The sequence below is a fragment of the Urocitellus parryii genome, unplaced genomic scaffold (genome assembly GCF_045843805.1).
Source record: "Urocitellus parryii isolate mUroPar1 unplaced genomic scaffold, mUroPar1.hap1 Scaffold_87, whole genome shotgun sequence".
Taxonomy (NCBI): Eukaryota; Metazoa; Chordata; class Mammalia; order Rodentia; family Sciuridae; genus Urocitellus; species Urocitellus parryii.
The window spans coordinates 253,905-273,878 of record NW_027554208.1 but is presented as its reverse complement, the minus strand read 5'-3'; the positions used below and the strand labels follow the sequence as shown (position 1 = coordinate 273,878).

The window sequence follows — 19,974 nt, the reverse complement described above, 5'->3', positions numbered from 1 at the left end:
TGCATTACATGTATGTGCCACATTTTCTTTATACATTAATCTGTTGATTGGCACCTAGGCTTCTTTTTGATAGCCTTTCTATTTTGAATTGTGCTGCCATAAAATTTGATGGGGCTGCATTCCTAAAATGTGCTGGTTTTAAATCTTTTCAATATATACCAAGGACTGGGAGAGTTGAGTAATACATTACTGGTGTTTTGAGGAATCTCTTCATTGCTTTCCAAGGTGTTTGTGCTAATTTGCAGTCCCACCAACAATGTACAAGTGTACTTTTCTTCTGCATCTTCATCAACAGTTACTATTACTTGAGTTTTTGATAATTGCCATCCTATAGAGAGTGAGGTAAAATCTCAATGTAGTTTTTATTTGTATTTCCCAAACTGCTGGAGATGTTGAACTTTTTAAATATATTTATTGTTCATTTGTAGTTCTTTTAAGAACGATCTCTTTAGTTTTTTTTTCAATTTATTCTGTGAGTTATTAATTGCTTTATAATAAGTTTTTTGAGTTCTTTATATATTCTGGATATTAACACGCATTTGTGGATCAGGTGGCAAAGATCTCCCATTCTGCAGGTTCTGTCTTTATGCTTTTATTTGTTTCCTTTAGTGTTCAGAAGTTTTTAATTTGATGCCATCCTACTTATTGATTCTTGGTTTTATTTCTTATGCTTTACGAGTTTTGTTAGGGCAATTGATGCTTGTGTTAATGTGTTGAAAAGTTCACCTTACAATTTTATCTAGCCGTTGTAGAGTTTCTTGTGTAATTCCTAAATCTTTGATCCACTCTTGAGTTGACTTTTTCTCTTAATGTGTGTATCTATTTTTTCCCAGACCCACTTGTTAAAAAGGCTGTATGTGTTGTTTTCTGATAGCAATCCATTGTGATGTGGTAAGGGCTAGAGGGAATTATTTCAGTTTTGTATTTACTAAGACATGCTTTGTATCCTAATATATGATCTATTAGAAAGGAAGTTTTTTGTATGCTAAAAAATTATGAGTTCTGTTCTTCTCTGATGAAATAGTGTGTAGATAACTATTAAGTTGATATGAAATAAAGTAAAAGTGATATATAGGACAGTTATTGATGTTTTGTCCACCTAACCAGTCACTTTTGATAGTAATATTAACTTCACCAACACTTATGTTTTTTATTGGGGCCTATTTGTCCCTTTAGACTGAATAGTAATTATTTTTATAAAATTGATTGCAATGCCATTCACGTGTAAATATTTTACAGACGTTTTTATTTTTGTTGGATTTTTCCCTTTAGCAGTATGTAGTGACCTTCTTTGCTACATTTGAGTAATTGTTGCTTGAAGTCACCTTTATCACATTTACAAATAGCTACTACTTTTTTGGCTTTCATTTACATGGAATATCTCTCTATTTTTTCACTTTTATTATGTGAACAACTTTGCAAGTCAGGTGTGTTTCTTATAAACCACATACATTTGGGTCTTGTTTGTTAATTGAATATTTCAGTCTATATCTTTTAAGTTGATAATTAACATGATGTGAATCCAATGTTAATGAGGTGTGTTTCTTTATAATAGAGGGTTCACTCTTAATTCGCATTTGCTTATCCACTCTTCTGGTTACATTCATTCTTTGTATTCTCCAATGATTTATTTTAATCTTCTTCTTGTGTATATAAAATTCCATTGTGAATCTCCTACACTGGTAGCCTAGTTGTCATAGTTTATTTTAGTTTATTCTTGTTTTGAAAAGTCTTTATTTCTGAAGAATAACTTTGATGCAGATCACAGTGTAGACTGGCAGTACTGAAGTAAGACAGATGAGACTGGACACCAGAGGAATTAGCAGGAAGCAGGTTTATTGTCTGCAGCATCTCCAGAGGGAGCTTTCACTTAAAACAAATTCTCTCACTGAATACTGAGTCCAGACATTTGTTGAGCTTTATACCCAGTGGTGTCGACAGGGGAGCTTGAAGGTATACATTTTTGCAGGGGTCTACATGAAAGTTATTTTTTTCTGTGAGTTCTCATAAGTTACCTGGTGTCTCATTTCTTAGAACTGTCAGGGATTTTACAGATTATAAATCCACAGAAGCAGAGTGCATTCATTAAGTCCAGGGGTAAATTTTTTTCCCCAAATTTGAATTGCTTTTAATGATTTTTAAGTTTCCAAGAATAAAAACACAATACAGGTCTATATCATACTATATGTTAATTGCTCTCATTCAGAGGAAATGCTATCTGGCTAGGATGGTGTCTTAATACAGAAGAAGGAACAAACATAACCCAGGTTTGTTTTGGCCCCTCTTCCAATTTTCTCTTTATCCCCTATAACACACACACACATAGACATACAACTTTTCTCACCAAATAAAACTAATCTTGCTTGGAAACAAATGTGGATACTATTCATCTCTGCATACTGCATAAAACACTGCTCACTAAGAGTGAGTATGAACTATGAAGTAATCATTTTCAAAACCAGTTTAATATAGTTGTAACTTTGCCACACGATCCAATTTTAGTTTGGTTTCCTAAAAATTAGTAAACTATCCAGGTTGACAGGTCTGTAACACTCAAACCCTTTTCTTCTATCACACATGTACTCTACACCCGTACATACCACACAAGCACACAAACACATACAACCTTCCCACTCTTCACAGGGCACTACATTAACATTTGCTCTAATGTGGTGACATCTGAAAATATTAAAAATCACAAACATCTCCAGATGTCCTTTCAAACCTTGATGTCAATGTATAAGCTTAAGATTAATAACATATATCAGTACCCTGTGGCAGTTCCAATAATTAACTTATCCTTGAGGTTAAATTTAATAGTTTGGGGAGAGTATAACCAGTAAGATTTTCCTAGAAATGAAAGTGAAAATTTTGAAAGAAACATTTCATGGCTCCAAATTAAGAATGTCAAATTGTCAATTTACTGAGGTTCTATACAATAATATAAACTTTACTGAGGCTGTTAATGTAATATAAAATACTTTGTTTTTGTTTGTTTACACCACAGTCAAATGTGAATATTAATATAAAGCCTTCTCTGCCCAAAGATTATAAAAATCCTAAGTTTAATTAAATTTAGGGGCCTTCACCAAACTTGCTGCAAGTTTGGGGACATAAATATCCAACAGCCATAAAGCTGTGAAAGCCCCTATAAGGAATAAAATAAATCCTACTTGCCTCAGACTGAACAGGGCAACACTGAGACTCAGCCTCAGCCTATGGCAGGGCTATAGGAAGAAGAAAATTTTAATTTTAGAAAAACATTACCCAATTAATTTAAAATACATGCATTATTTTTTTAAAAAAATCCAATGATCAAGCAAGAATAGGAGAAAAGAGCAGCTCTTTTATCTACTACAATTCCATTTTAAGCCCATATTTGTTTTTTCCTAGGGAAAGGGAATTTTCCCCTATATAAGTTTAATTAAACTGAGTTCAACACATAACTTGATCAATGGAATAGGTATTCTCCCATATCTAATGGCAAACATTGTGAGAGATTTCTAAAACACAAATTCAAATGAAATAATTCCAGCAGTCTCTCAAAAATTGATCCTCATTTGCCAGCCTTGTTACTATCATCAGTTGTAAATCTTATAAAATAGAAACTAGTGCCAGACAAAACATTGTTTTTGCTTTTCTACAAAGGGTGATAAGAGGAGTAGATGAAAGAGCCAAAACTGCAGTTCTATTAATCTTATAACTTCCTCAATAATGGCAATTACAGTGCCTGCCTGAATTTATCAAATCCCCAAAGTAGGACAGTTAAAATTCAATTTGACTCAACTTTATCTACTACTTAAAGAAGCACAAGTCAAAAGAGTTATTTCAACATAATTTGTCCCACTCATGATTCAACCACATTAAGGACCCCAGAAGCAGTTAGGTAAAAGGTATTTTCTAGAAGCTTAATCATCTTTAGGTGCATGAAAATTACAGATTACATACACTAAATGGGCATCACCTATGAGCCACATAACTTACAAGGTACAGGAAAGATAATGTACTTAGTTCTTAAATGCCATGCATAACACTATCAATTAATTGTTCATTAGAATTTTATCACTTGTTTAAATTTTTTTATCCCTTTGGACCCCAGAGAACAATAAACTTTGCTATAAAATATTGGTCTTCTCATAAAATGCACATAAAGCTTTACACAATTTTTATAAAGGTCTACCAACTCTTATAAAGTTTGTGGATAAATCTGTGCATGAAATCCTTTATTGACACTGATTTGGGAGAACATTTCCTATTTAATCATTATAAATGATTAATCATTCTTAATCAGGCCACTTTTACCTTAAATACTTTTCAACAAAGTTTGTTTCTTTGGAAGTATGAAAAACAAGTGACCAAATCTAAAAAAAACTTATGCATATTACAAAACAATTTAGCTATGCAAACAGTGGAAAGGATTGTGGGACTGGCAAAAGCTTTCATGGTGATAAATGGATTCTGTCTTTTCAAAGTATGGAATTTTTTGCACCTCAATGGTACCAGAGTACAGAAGCTATATCAGAAGAGCACAACACCAGATTTTAAAAACCATTCAGCTTTAAAATACTTGAAATTATTCACTTAAATACAAACTCTTCTGTAATGAGTAAACATTTAAATATATTTTCCTACAAAGTTAAAGCCTTTTTGCCTTAAAACTTTATTTTTTAACATTTTTCCCATAACCTCAAAGTTATTTTAAGAAATACTCACTTTTTAGAAGCCTTACAATTAGAGAAACTCCACTTGTATTCATTGATAATTACTTTGTGGATTATTTGATACTTAAAGATATCAGGAAAAACAAAAAGTCCAACAAGGGCTATTATTATAAAAGATTTGTAACACAAAATACTGAATAATGGCAGTTATCTCTACAGAAAAGTTCTCTATTAGAACACAATAATATTCAAATTTGCCAAGGATAAAAACAGCAAAGCCAAGTAGGCTTAATAACAGAAGGTATCCATCTAATCAAATAAATAATGTTACCTTCCAGGAACCTAATATATTTAAAAATTGTCAGTCCACCAATTACCATCAAAGTACCCCAAGAGGCACAGTAGTACACTTAGAATAACATATAACAACCCATTAACAACATAAGTAGCTATTACTACATGCACCTAAGCTTCTAGAAGTTTGTACCTGAAAAGCTTCTGAGGTCCATGCAGTACTGAAATCTCAAAAATAATCAGCATGAAATTAATCGGTCTGGCAGTAGGCTCTAAATAGCTCATGGAAGAACTATTAAGGCTTATATATTTTAAATATCTATGAGATCTGATGACACCCAAGGGTGTGGAAAGGTGACAATATGAAGATTTCAAACCTATTGCATAATAATTAATATGTATATTTAATGGAAATATCAACATACAATTCTATATAAACTGTTCAGTTTAAAACATGCAGCTAAGAAACAATCTACTATTCAAAGGACAGAATTCAATAATGTATCAAAACTGCATTGATAACTATGAATTTTATTATGTGGACATCTACTGTGGCATGCATCTGTACAAACCTTTCAGGCAGTGGTCCACAGCTGGGTTATAAATAAAAAGGCATACTTTTTTCTCTCTTTATTACAATGAAGTTTAACAGTACAGAAAAGTCACATGACCTTCGTGGGTCAGATTTCTTAAACCCTGCAACATGAGGAACTCTAAATACATTAAGTATTGTTACACATTCAGACTTCCAATGTACAGGTACTTGGAAACAGCCCTCACCAAACTAGGTTGGGGACATGAAGTCCAACAGCATCTGAAATGCTGTGAATGCATAACTTTACAAATAGCAATGTAAGCTTACAGAACTTGCCTTTATTAAGGTGGTATGTTCATGTAATTCCAGCGCCTTCACAATTTAACAATCCAAATTTACTATACTTCACTTCTAAAAACCTAGACGAAACATGAAAAAGAAGCCATGCAGTATAAATTGCAACCTCAGGAAAAGTTCCTGCTTTATTATTCCAAATAATTTTTCCTATGTGAAATAAATTTACAATACTTCCTGGTATGTGGGAAGATAATGTTTGTTAAAGTCACAATGAAGCCTTATTGACGGAAGCTCGGCTATATAAACAGCACACCTTGCAACATTACAGGAGGTCTCATTCCCATTGGAGGTTGAGGAGGCCCACCTTGGTTAGTGGGTACCATTGTTGGTCCCTGCCCATATGGTGGCATAGCACCAGGAAGGTAACCTGGCATGCCTTGATGATGACCACCATACTGACCATGAGGTGGCATTGGGGGTCTCATTCCTTGCTGCTGTGGGATGCCTGGCTGTGGTGGCATCATACCTCCAATTGGTCCAACTGGTGGATTACTGATTGGGGCCTGTCCTAATCGAGGAAGATTATGCTGATAATTATGTAACTGTGCCCTTCTCTCTTCCAGTGATAAATCCTCATCTGGATGGATCAACTTACTGGTTGCACTGGTGGTTGTAGGTGTAGCAAGCTTACTTGTTATTGAAGCTGCTGGTTTTGCTGCAGTACTATTTGTTGTCCTAGTGGTTGAAGCTGTAGACTGTGTATAACCAGGGAATGTAGACTTTGGGGGTTCTGTAGTTTTTGCAGGGGTGCTATTTAAGGGCTTGATATCTGTACCAACAGGTCCTTGCACAGCTGCCTGAGCTTGTGCTGTGCTAGGAAACAGAGCTTTAGAAGATGCAGAAAGACTTTATGAATTGGATGAAGCTATACTTGAGCTTATTACAGGTGTCCCCATCTGTCCAGCACTGGGGAAAAGAGGCTTAGTTACTGGAGGCTGTGGAGCAGGTACTGTTGCTGTTGGTGCAGGTGGCCTATTAAGAATACCTGGTGCTGACACAGCCTGTGCTTGAGTCATTGGAGGAATTCCAGGAGAGGGAACGGGGGGGGGGCATACCTGGTGGCATACCAGGCATAAGAGGTGGTATTCCTGGTTCAGGTGGCATCATTCCACCCATTGGCATCATTATGTTTTCACCACAAAATGACTGGGTGTATTTTCTCTGATGATGCAATCCAGGTGGCATGCCTGGCATAACTGGTGGCATACCTGGCATCAGAGGAGGAACACCTGGCATCAGTGGAGGCTTGCCTGGAGGCATTCCTGGTGATCCTGGAACTGGTGGCAGTCCTGGCTGAGCCATTGGAGGGATATAACCTTGCTGAGGTTGAACAGACTGTGGTTGAAATGAAGTTGAGGCTGCAGAGTCATCATCATCATACTCATCAGAATCATCCTGTTGCCTCTTTTTTTTTTACTCTCTTGTGTTTTCTGTTCAAGAAGTTGTCATCTTTCATCCATATCTTTTTCTAGAATACCTTCCATACCGTATATTTCCAACTCTATGTATGTTCTCCCAGGTATTGCATTCCTTACAGCATCTATTGTCTCTTTATGAACCTGCATGCAATGAATAGCTAAGCCAGGTCCTGTATACAATTTCTTATGACATATATGGCATTTAAAATGCTTTTCCTTTTTGTGCTGTATAAGGATCTTCTCATCATCAAATCTCTATTACAATACCAGCACCACGGCTTCAGCTAATTCTTCTTCTTGCGACCCATAGCTGTGTCCTTTCGGAAAATTAAAGGGAGGAGAAAAAAGCAGGAAAAGGAGGAAATAAATTGCTCACTTTTCTGACCCAATGGCCACCACCTCGTCCCACAAGAAACCCAGGGGTAGATTTAGTTTCTGCAAGTCAGAGCAGATCAAAAAGAAATAGGGAGTGTAACCACATTTGAGCCATTTTGTAGAGATCTTTGCTGATACATTGTAAACAAGAACAATTATGGTGAGGGTCTGTGGAGAAGCTTAATGAAGATGCATTTGTGTATGAGGAGGTGCCACTATAGTATTTCTGTTTTAATGCTTGAAATATATTATTGCATGTCCTTCTGGCCCTTTGAGTTATCCAAATGTGTTACCTTTTACCAATGACTTGGTGCTTCTCTCTTGAATCTGTAAAAATCTTTCTTTGGTCTGAATTTTGGCATTTTAAACAAAGAGCAGCTTCATTTGTGACTGTCATAAACTGGAAGCAATCAAGATTCCCCTAGACAGGTAAACAGAGAAACAAAGTGCTCTCGTCACAGAGTGGACATGACTTGGGATTTAAAAGGGACAAACCAAGGTACCAATAGCGTGGCTGAGTGAGCCACCCTGGGAGTTTGTGTCATTCCATTCACATGACATTCTGGAAGGGCACATTGGCTGAGGCTGGTGTGGGGTCGAGCAGGAGATGTTCTAGGTTATTCTGTGATGCTGTGGTGGTGGATATATGCACCACGCCTTGTGAAAACCCAGAGACCCACCAAGAGTGGAACTGGATGTAACCAACTAAAATCCAAAGTGAAGATAGGGACCTGTGACGGAATGCAGATTGCAAACAAGAATGTACCTGCATTACGAGCACTGAGGATTGAGCCCAGCACTGAGGATTGAGCCCAGGACCTCCTGGAGGCTAGGCAAGTGCTCTGCCACACCTACAGCCCAACCCTACTGCAAATGCATGCCACAACCCCGCTGAGCAGGGTGAGGGGAAGTGACCACCTGGAAACTCTAGAGGTCAGAAGAGACTGGAAGACAAAGACAGAGGAACTGTGCAGAGCACGGTGTGCTGGTGGTGACCAGCCCTGGGAGGCAGTGGTGATGGTAGGAGCAGGGTCTCTCACTGGTGGAGATGAGTGACAGATAGGCAAGGGGGAGATAAGGAGAGAAACACTCAGTGACAGAGAACTCCCAAACCCGGGATTGAGGGGGCAGGCCAAAGGGATACAGGAGCCAACTGAAAGTTCTCAGTGGCCAAAGCTGGAACAGAGCGCTGGATTGTAACCAAAGCGCAGTGTAGGTATTCATAAGCACAGACTGAAAAATAAATGACTGCACTCACCCCGCCCAAAAAATAAAATCAAATAAATAAATGGTTGCATGAATAAATAAACGGGGACACCCCCAGGCAGAATGACAATGTCCATGTTCTTGACTTTTATAGGTACTCCCTCCAGAAGGCAGGGCTCAACTCCCACTCCTTCAGTGTGGGTGGCCCAGTGACTTCCTTCCAAATAGGACACAAGGTGGAGCAGGGAAAGCCTGACCCCTCACAAGGTGGTCAATAAGGGCAGAGGTGAGTCATGCCCAGGACCTGTACCCCGGCAGGATATGGGAAGAGAGTGACACTCGCCATGGTCTTCCTGCCTGAAACCACAACCCGAGGCTAACCAGGAGTGCAGAAGGCAGCCCCCTACACTGAAGGCCAAGGGACGCCCTGACCAGAATTCCCCCAAACTGCCCAGTCATCAAAACAGGGGGCCCGTCAGTCTAGCAGGGCCTTCGGAGACAGATGACTAAGCAACATGGTGTCCTGGATGGATGGGTTCCTGGGACACAGCAAGGGCAGGGGCAGTGAGGAATCTGACAGAGGATGGGCTTTCATTAACACTGTACCAACAGCGGCCCCAGAGAATCGTGAGCAAGAAGGTCACTGGCACAGGGTCCAGGGGACTGCCTGCCCCTGCAACCCTTCGGTAAATATAAGCTATTCTAAAATAAAAGTTCATTTCAAAACACTAGCATGATTTACTTGTTAATCACAAAATTAAATCTGCCTTAAATTTAGGTCTCCAAACTACCCATGACAATTCCACACAAAATTCCAATTTTAAAATACCTTCTAGTGCTGAGGTAGAGGGACATACTCCCTTGTTATTTTAATGCCCTCCTCAGTAGACACGTCGTGGCTCCCATCCAAGAATTCAGTCTCTCTCACATCTGCTCTCCTTCCTGCTGTCCGCCTCATCTCAGCCTCCTCTCTCGGCCCTACCCACCTTTCAGTCTCATCCATTCTTTAAGAATACACAGTGGCCAGTTATAGCTCAGCATTAGAGCGCTTGCCTAGCACATGGGAGGCCCTGGGTTCGATCCTCAGCACCACATAAAAACAAATAAAGATATTGTGTCCATCTACAACTAAAAAATTATATATATATATATATATATATATATATATATATATATATATATATGAATATACATACTGAGCTCCTAATTTGGATATACCAAATTTGCATCCACTGGGAACCTCAGAATATGGCTGTATTTGGAAACTAGGCCTTTGCAGGTGTTATCAAGGTAGGGAGCCAGATGAAACCATTGGATTGAGTGGTCCCTAAACACAGTGAGAGTTCCCTCGCAAGAAGGCCATGTGTGGATGCCCAGGGGAAGGCTGTGTGAAGAGGCAGGGACCAGCATGATGTGTCTCCAGCTGAGGAGCGCTGAATACAGCAGTGCTCCCTTGGAGTACAGAAGGAACTACCTGCTGACACCTTGATTTGGGCCCAGAGAATAAGTGGGCTTTGGTGGCACAGTTCTTTTTGTCCCCACTGTTGCTCTCTCTGAGTCTCCCCTCTCAGCCTTCCAGAACCAGCACATCTCCCGCCATCTGCTTCTGTCCAATCCAGTCTCCTTACAGCTCTGGTCAGAACACCCCAGCAACACTCCTGTCTGCCAGGCAACCAGCGCGAGCTTCATAAAAGAAGGTTCGATGCATAAAAAATTGCTAGTGAGTTTTAAATTAAAGAGGCAGACTCTCGTTTACTTTTATTCCCAGCTCCGGGACGGCTTCTCCTAGCTCCCGCCTCCAGCCACCTAATGCGGTGGAGAGGTTTACAGAAGAGACTAGCGAGAGAGGGAGTGCATGCCAGGGAGTGAGCTTTTATTGGGGAACAAAAAATTCCAGGGAAAATCCCATCCAATGAAGGTTAAGGGGGGCAGCATCCCAAGGTCAGGGCCAGCTATTGGGTCTTCGGGGCAGTGGCCAGGCACGCCTCTGCACGGACAAGCCCTCGTACCTGGGACAGGGTGGGAAAGGCTCTGACACGGCTGTGTCTAAGCGCCTCTCTCCCAGCCAGGGAGGTAACTCAAATCACATGCGAGGATGGCCTCCCACACTCCTGGGCCCTTTGGAGCCTGCTGCTACACCTGCTACAGGTGGTCAGTCCAGGCAAAATGCAACCGCTGGAACGACAGCAGTCCCCAAGCGCCTGGAGCTGGGCAGGGTCAGCAGCGTGGAGCACACCGCGTCTCCTGACCAGCACTGAGGCCTGGCCTGACTCCCACTTTACAACCAGGTCTCAGGAGAAGGAAGGCTGGCCTGCCCTCCCCCCGCCCCCCGAGGGCTGGGCTTGCAGGCGTGCTCCTCCACACCTGGCTGCTCGTTCCTTCTTGAATTATAGTTCAAATTCAGCCTCATAATAACCTAGCATTGCCCTTCTCCCTAAAGCAGAAATAGGATTTTAAAAGCCTGTGTAATGAAAACTAAGTGCACGCTGCACGGCGTATAAGAAATTTTACCTTAAAATCTACCAGAGTAGCATCAGAAGTAGACAGAACTACTGGAGCTGGGCTGAGAAATCAGGGAAGGATAGAGGGAGAAGGGAGGGAGGGCCAGGGAGCACCCTTGGGATGAGGCTGGGAAGCTCCCGCACTGGCAAGATCACTTCCAGCCACACTCCCCACGTGTGACACCACTGGCCTCTCCCACACCAGCATCACCCCAGCTCCAACAGTGCACTGAACCCCGATTCTGCACGTGATGTCTCTCCAGGCTCCTTTTCTGTCACCAAATCACAAAAGCCTCAGGCTCTGAAGCCCTTCGCATTCTCCCTTAGGGGAAGGAAGGGCAGCTGCCCTCCAGACAGCACGGACTTAGGAGCCCACTGCTGAGGGCCTGGTCACAGCCTGTGGTGCTGAGGGAGGTGGGACCTTTGGAAGGTGGGGTCCAGCAGCAGAAGGAAGCAGGTCACTGGGGGCATCCCCTTACAAGGACATTGTGACCTGACCTCTTTTTGCTCTCTCTTTGCCTGCCGACCACCTTGGGCCACCTTGAGGTGAGCAGCTCCCTGCAGCACGTGCTCACTCTGTGATGCTCTGCCTCACCACAGCCCAAGGCAATGGGCCAAGTGACCGTGGACTGAAACCTCTGAAACCAGGAGCAAAGTAAACCTTTCCTCCTGTAAGCAGGTCACCAGTAGCATTTGGCACAGCAGTGCAAAGCTGGTTGATGGAGCTTCCACTGAACAGGTTCCGCCTGGACCACGAGGACAGCAGGGAAGTGTAGCAGCCATGGCCAATCACATTCAGAGAAGTGCTCCCTTTGATGCCAGGCAAAGGGACGCAGGAGGCAGAGCAGGGAGGGGACTCAGGTGTAAGGTCAGGAACCAGGGTGCTGGTGCCTGCTATGTCTCCCACTGGCAGTGTGACCACAGGTGAGGCCCCCTTGGCCCTGCTTTCCTTGCCTACAGGGGAAAGGCTTCCATCTAAATGTTGCTTAGGGAATTTCCTGCTCTGCAGTCCATGCCCCTTCACAGGTGAGAAGAGCCTCTGTCAAGTGACATCTGAGGCTTGCAGTTGAGCATGCTGCATCCCTTCCCGCTGGCAGACTGTCAGGTCTGAGAGGCCTGAGGGACAGCAGCCAGAGCAAGAGGCAGAGCATGTGTGGCCGGTGGTTTCCTGATGCGCCCCACGCTGACCGACAGTGTCACCAACCACCCGGGGTCAAATTCCCTGCAGTCGCACTCGAGTTAGGAGACTGAAAGATCTCTGGCTCTAACTAAAGCACGTCCAGGATGGCAGCAACGGAAACACTCCCCGAGCCGGGAGTGACATTTCTCCTCTCATCTTTCTTAATGGGAGTTTTGGGATATCTAGATTTCAAGAGGTACTAATCATGATGATATATTTTCAAAATCGCAGTTGCTGTAAATACAGAATTTCCAGTATAAGCTAGTCAAACCTACTAAAGCATATTATTATGGGATTAAGTATCAATCTAAAGATCAACCAATCCCTTTACCTTACATGATATTCATAACTCTGTGTATAATATCTGGTACCTACAACTTCCCATTAGATTGAGAAATAAATGTAATTATACAAAATATTATTTTGTCTATGATTATATGTGGAAATCTGAAGTTTAATTTAGTACATTTGACCATTAAGCATCAGGAATCCCTAATTATCACTAGGCCAGGTGGGCCACATCTGTAATCCCCAGTACTTGGGAGGCTGAGGCAGAGGATATAAATAAAATAAAAAGAGCTGGGAAGGAAGTTCAATGGTAGAGCACTTGCCTAGCATGCATAAGGCCCTTGGTTCCATCTCTAGTACTGCCAAAAAAGAAAAGAAAAGAAAGGAAGAATTCCTAAATATCTATTTCAAAATCTAAAAGATGTCCATGTTTGGAATAGGAGAAGGCAACCTGGTTTTGCTAAATTGCAAAACAAAATAGATGATTGCTGAGTGCTAGGGAAGATTCCTGTCATCACCTCCACCAGGACCTAGCAAAATCACAGAAGCATTTGTCCTCCCGCCCAGCAACCCCACTTCTAGGAATCTATCCTAAAGCCGTCCTGGCCAAAATATAAAACACCCTCTGCACAAGGCCAAGCACGGCAGAGCTATTTGTAAGTAAGACCGCACGACACTGGCTGAGTAAGCCATGTCCCAACCCCATGTGGAGCTCTAGGCAGCTCTAGAAACTCCCAGCACTGCCCTGCAGGCCTCTGGACACGCCCTTGTGAACAGGGCAAAGCACAGAGGAGGGTACCTGGTGCTCACTGCCCCACAAACCTGAAGATGTAAAGCAGGCTTGAACCCCTAACTCTTATTTATTTATTGGTACCAGGGATTGAACCCAGAGGCACTTTACCACTCAGTCACAGCCCAGCCCTAATTATTTTTTATTTTGAGTCAGGGTCTCCATAAGTTGCTTAGAGCCTCAACCTGGTGATTGTCCTGCCTCAGCTTCCTGAGCTGCTGGAATTACAGTTATGTGCCACCATGCCTGGCTTCTTACATCATTAAAAAATATATATTTTTAAATGAGCTTTGCATGGTGATCCCAACAGCTCAGGAGGCTGAGGAAGGAGAATTGCAAGTTCAAAGCCAGACTCAGCAACTTAGTGAAGCCCTAAGCAATTCTGTGAGACCCCGTAAAATACTAAAGTAAAATACTAAAAAGATCTGGGGATGTGGCTCAGTGATTGAAGGCCCCTAGGTTCAATTCCTGGTACCTCCTTCCCCCAAAATTTAAATGATCTAAATGCATAAGTTGAGTTTTAATATATTGATCAACAGGTGGATGAGGCTCTCCATTGTACCATTTTTTAATCTGAATTCTGAGGGGTGGGTATAGTTGTGCAAGAATGCTGTAACATTAAAAATTCAAAATAATAAAAATATGTGGAAAATAGACACTAATGAATTGAATTCATGTCATTTGTTAACAACCTAAATGTCCATCAACTGATGCAAGGATAAACAAAATGTTGCATTTAGTAGAAATATTATTCAGCAATAAAAAGGAACGATGGGGGCTGGGGATATAGCTCAGTGGTAGAGTGCTAGCCTAGTAAGCACTGAAAAAAATAAAAGTGAATAAATACGTAATAGATATGTTACAACATGGATGCACCTTGGAAGGGTTATGTTAAGTGAGGGAAGACAGTGGTGACAGCCCTCGCACTGTAGGATCCTGTTTACAGAAGACCCCTGGAGAATGGGAGGACCCACAGGGACAATGGTGTGGCTGCAAGCTACAAGAGGAGCCACTGGAAATGACTGTGGAGGAGGGCGGGTTCCTACCTGGGTGATATCAAGATTTCTGTGAATATTAAAAACCAATACGATAAGTGAAATGCATCTCATATTAAACAAAATTTAAAAATCTGCTGTTAAAGGAATGGATCAGGTAATTAGGGAACATGAAGGCTGACTTGATATTAGAGGATGTAAAGGAACTGTCAGTGTTTAACGGTTACTAGGATCAGTAATTTACAGACTTAGGGAAGAGTCCTTGTAGCCTGGAGAGACATACTGACGTGCTGTGAATCAAGTGACACTGGTCTTGGGTTTGCTTTTAGGTGACCCACCACGGAGAGCAGTGGAGGGAGTCCCTGAGGAGGCGGGCAGAGGTGCTGTCCCGCTTCTGTGTACATTTGAACATTTTCGTGTTACAAAGTTTAAGAACAATCTTGACCTCTGAAGAGTTAGGAACATACTCAATGTTTTCTATAAACAGTGCAAAAAACCTACTAAGCCTGGCAGGGCAACTATTGAGAAAGTGAAAGAAACAGGGTCTTCTAGCTAAAGGAGAGAAATTCTCCCCCTGTAATTCACCATTTTGTGAGGAGAAAGATATGGAGAACATGCATAGACGAGAGAGATAGAAAAGGCCATTTGCTCCCTGAAATTGGTTAACCAGGATAAAGAACTAAGTTAATTATTCATTGATTCCATGAGGGTGAATATCCCCAAGTATTGAATTTGTTAGTTGTACCTACCTAATAAAGCCTGGGGAGAGACCATAGCATAATATTTCTACACAAGGGCGTGCTGAATGTGGTCTATTATATTGGAAATACTTTGCAAATAAAATTAAATCTTGGTGGATAAAATTCTTATTTCCAGCCATGCAGCTATTCATTTCTTAACTATTTGGTTTGATTTGATTCATGCTAATTTTGAGTTCTATTGCTAAGACACCTGCATAAGGAAGCAGCCCCCTGGCAAAAAGAATTCCTGGAGGTGCTGCCTAGGGTTGTCCCCAGCCAGCTGAGCAACTGGGACAAATTATCCAGGCCTCCTGGAGGCCGCTTTTTCTTCTATAAAAAGAGCACAATAACACCTGCCACGTGGAAGTGTGGAGAGGTGAAATGCGCCAACACGTCCAAAATTGCTATTGCAAAGTCCAATCAACAGCAGTAGTTATGAGAATTGTTCTGAAGCTCAGTGTTAAGTTAGGCTAGCACAGGGGCTGGCAGAAGATCTTGGTCTTCGTGGCCAGGGTGGCCGAGGTTAAGGTCTGGGGCTGGAGGGTTTCACGGTCTTAGAACGGCAGGACTCACTTGCTGGCTGACTGTGCCAACTGAAGCCTTTTGGTTCTTTAGTAATTATCTGATCTATTAATTAATAAAGCTATTAATTAATGTAATTCTCCAATCTCTTAATGAGTGGATCCACTAGCTGATATAGCCAATAAAATAGTTTCCAAAGGCACATTAAAGTATTTTAAAAGATAAGCTGCCTAACTATAGTCTGAACGAATGAGCATAATTTAAAATAATATAAACTACTTGCTGGTTCCTGAGTAACAAGAGATAATCCCAGATACATGGAAGAATAGCAAATTTTAATCTGCATTTTACATTTAAAATTCCAGCACTAACATGGAAATCAGCCATGCCTGCACACAATGGATCTTTTATTAAGTGAACCCCACACCCTGATCCTTGAGAACACATGGGAGCCAACCCACCTCCTGACATTGCCAAGAGCCCTGCTGTCCACCTCAGAGTCTGCAGTAAAAAAGAAGTGATTTTTAAAACATTTTTTTTTCCTGCTTATTAAGGACTAGGTACCACAGAACACTTAGAAACAAACTAAAATTATATAAAAAGTAAAAAAAAAATTTAATCCCACACTCAGAAAAAAAAAATTACCAACTTTTGGTCGACTTCATTCCAGTCTTCTCTGCATGACTTTCATCTCTACTTGAAGTGATAGTGTATTCAATTCTATATCCTGCTTTTGACTTAAAATACCGTACAAGCGCTTTCCTTTTATTACCAATTCTCAGCATTTTCTAAGACTGAACAGGACGTAGCCATATGGAAGTAACCGATTTGGGGCCTGCCCTGTTGCCAGCCGGCTGGCCCTATTGCTTCCCATTCGGGGTCTCCACTGTGCACAGCTCTGCAGGGATCCCTGCATCCCTCAAGCATCTGCTCTCTCCACATCGCAATAGCAGCATCTACAGGGTCACTGTGCTCGGCCAGCAGCGAGACCCCCACTCCAGTCACGTCTCTGAAAAACAATAATACGAGCAGGAACGTTAAGAAGATAGGCCTCGGGCTGGTGTTGTGGCTCAGCAGTAGAGCGCTTGCCGGGCATGTGAGAGGCACTGGGTTCGATCCTCAGCACCACATAAAAATAAGTAAATAAAATAAAGGTATTGTGTCCAACTACAACTCATATGTATGTGTATGTGTATGTATGTATGTATGTGTGTGTGTGTGTGTGTGTGTGTGTGTGTGTATATATATATATATATATATATATATATATATATATATATATATAAAATTTTAAAAAAAGAAGAAGATAGGCCTCCATAAACTTCAAACTACTGGGTTATCTCTTCTCCACTATATGGTAATCCAAGGTCAGCAAAATGGGGACACGCCGAGTGGAACAAACTGTTCCTATGGTCCATGAGCCCCCAGGCAGCACTGAGGCTAGCGAGTATTAACTGCAGGCTAACAGTGAAGGACACCACCGCAAAGACGGACACATCAGGCACTGGCTTCCAGCTGAACCACCTGAGCCCTCTGAATGTTCCCTGGCTTCTAAGGCAGCCTCTTCCTTTGTGGTGCAACCACCCACGCTGTCACCTAGGCAAAGAACAAGGATACACACCTGCAGCTCCAAACATTGAGCCTAGAGTTTCTGTCAGTTAATCTTGGGGTTGGGGGAGTCCCTAAATACTTAAAGCTCAGAATGCCTGTGTCCAGCCTATCTCAAAGCTGTAATAGGAACAAGAGCCAAAATATTGCAAAATGATAACAATAACAGAGGTCAAGCATCCCTCATCCAAAAATCCAAAATGCCCCCGAAATCTGAAACTTTTTGAACACTGACATGACACCACAAGTAGAAAATTCCACACATGACAGGTTGCAGTAAAAATGCAGACATGCAGAATCACTGTAGAAAACTGCTGCTACCACCTGGATCTGGAGTGGCTCCCCAAGGCCCTGTTTTCATGGACTGTTCTCAGCTTGGGGCTACTGGAAGATGTGGGCCTAGTGGGAGGTGTTCTGGTAAGTGGGGGCACATTTTTTATCCACTCTGAGGCCATGGTGCATGCAGTGTCACATGATGTGCTGCCTTCCCACAGGCCCAGAGCCATAACACTAGTCAATCATGGACCAAAACTATAAGCCAAAATAAAACTTTCCTTTTTATGAGTTGACTGTCTCAGGCATCTGTACAGCTAATGGAGAACTGATTAACAAGATGACCTTCTGGTACATAAGGTGTTTAAGAAACATACATAAAAAAAAGAAACATACATGAATTTTGTTAGGATTCATCCCCAAGATATTTCATGAAGTATATGTAACTATTTCAAAATCTGAAAAAGTCAGAAATACTTCTGATCCGAGTGTTTCAGGTAAGACGTGCTTGACCTGTAATAACACAGCCTCCCAAAACCCTAACATATCTCACAGAGGAAATCCTACACCAAACTGTGGCTAAAGAGTGTAGGGTCAGGCCACGGTGCAAGGCCATGGCCAAGGGACAGCTCTCTACAGAGGGGCACCCACAGCTTCTGATGCATATGCTCCCCTCCCCTGTCCTCCCCTGCCCTCCCCTCCTTAGCTGCACAGTGCGCAGAAACCACGCCTGCTCCCGGGAGACCTCCCGCTCGTCCACTTTCTGTGGACTCCATCTCTCAGTGACCTGCTGGCTTTCATGATTAGATTCATTTTCACTTATGAAGAGCAAGGTATAAAAAAAAGTCAAGTAACTATGAAAACAAATCATTTCTCTTAGAAGAAGTTTTACAAAAACCAAGCTTCCTCATAATCAAGAAAATAAAACTCCTGGGCAAGCCCTTTATATTGTTTTTTCCCAACTTTTCTAAAAATAAAGTTTTAGAAGTTTGAATCTTCATAAGGCAACTCCTTCAAATGAACCCTCTGGGATACAGTCGTCATCACATTTATTTTTGGAAAGCCGAGTAGGTCAAGAATACCTAAAATAACCTGGTTTCTATTTAAAATACCCTGATCACTTTGCAACTCGGAAGGAAAAAAAGATTACTTAAAACAATTATTCAAAATATAGACATCCGCTAAGCATGTGTATCTGACACACAGTGGGGCAGGACTCCACTGAAGGACAAAGAGAGAGATTTCCTTTCCCAGATGTGTGAAAATGCAGCCAAGTACTTGAGAAAAAAATTAAGAGATATACTGGACAGTCATCTCCACATCAAGAAAAACACATTAACTGTGAAGTGATCTGCTGAATCCAAACAAAAAAGAAAGGCATTTTTCAAGGGATCTCAACATGTTCTTACCAAAGGAACCTTTCAGCCATGACGGCAGCCACTGTGAACACGTTGTGGCAGAAGAGCAATGGCACCCATCCAGTGCAGGCCTTGGGGCCCACCCAGTCAGGGAGACGTTTCCGAGGTATTTATTCCCCAATTTTTAAGCAGTACTTACCACAAATACTTTTTAATGCCTCATTCCCAGGAGCCACAGGACATGAAACAGTGACTTAAATTTGCCAGAAATCCACTGGCTCAGACCTCTGCACAGGTACCCCTGCCCCACCCCATGGCAGAGAAGACTGGAGACAGAAGGGGAGGCCGGGAGGAGTGCCCTAGCCAGGCAGGGAAGTCAGGGACACCATCAGGACTCAGAACTCCTCAAGGAGGGACCCAACCTCTGTGCCCTGGCTGGGGGCCTCCCTGGTGGCGTACATCAGTGAAGCGTGTGCTGTGTGAGCTGAGGGCACAGATAGAGATGGGAGCTGGCAGCAACCAATCCCTGCGGGGCCCTCTGAGGTGCTGGAAGGAGCGGTTCCTCTTCAGGCTCTAGCCCCACAGCCTTGATGAACACAGCTCTCAGCAGGGCATGTGGACAGTCCCTTCTCCGACCCAAAGAGCACTGAATGACCACACAAATGCACACCCCCTAGGCAGTGTGATTCACCAACATTGTGCCAAAAATACTGCCACACTTCACGTGGTTGTTTTGACAGAGCGAATTGTTGTACTGTGATTCTGAGTTTTGCTGCTGTCAGCAATCTCAATGAGACCTGTGCCGCCCTCGTTCCTGAATAATACTCACCTTTGGTAGGTCCTTTCCTGTTGAGCACAGCCTGCTGCTCCTCA

The 19,974-nt window shown here is 42.2% G+C and overlaps 1 pseudogene; it reads right to left on the bottom strand.

Moving 5' to 3' along the window:
* Positions 1–6,083: 6,083 nt before the first annotated feature.
* LOC144253025 (BUB3-interacting and GLEBS motif-containing protein ZNF207-like) lies at positions 6,084–7,651 on the bottom strand (annotated as a pseudogene).
* Between the last annotated feature and the right edge of the window lie 12,323 nt (positions 7,652–19,974).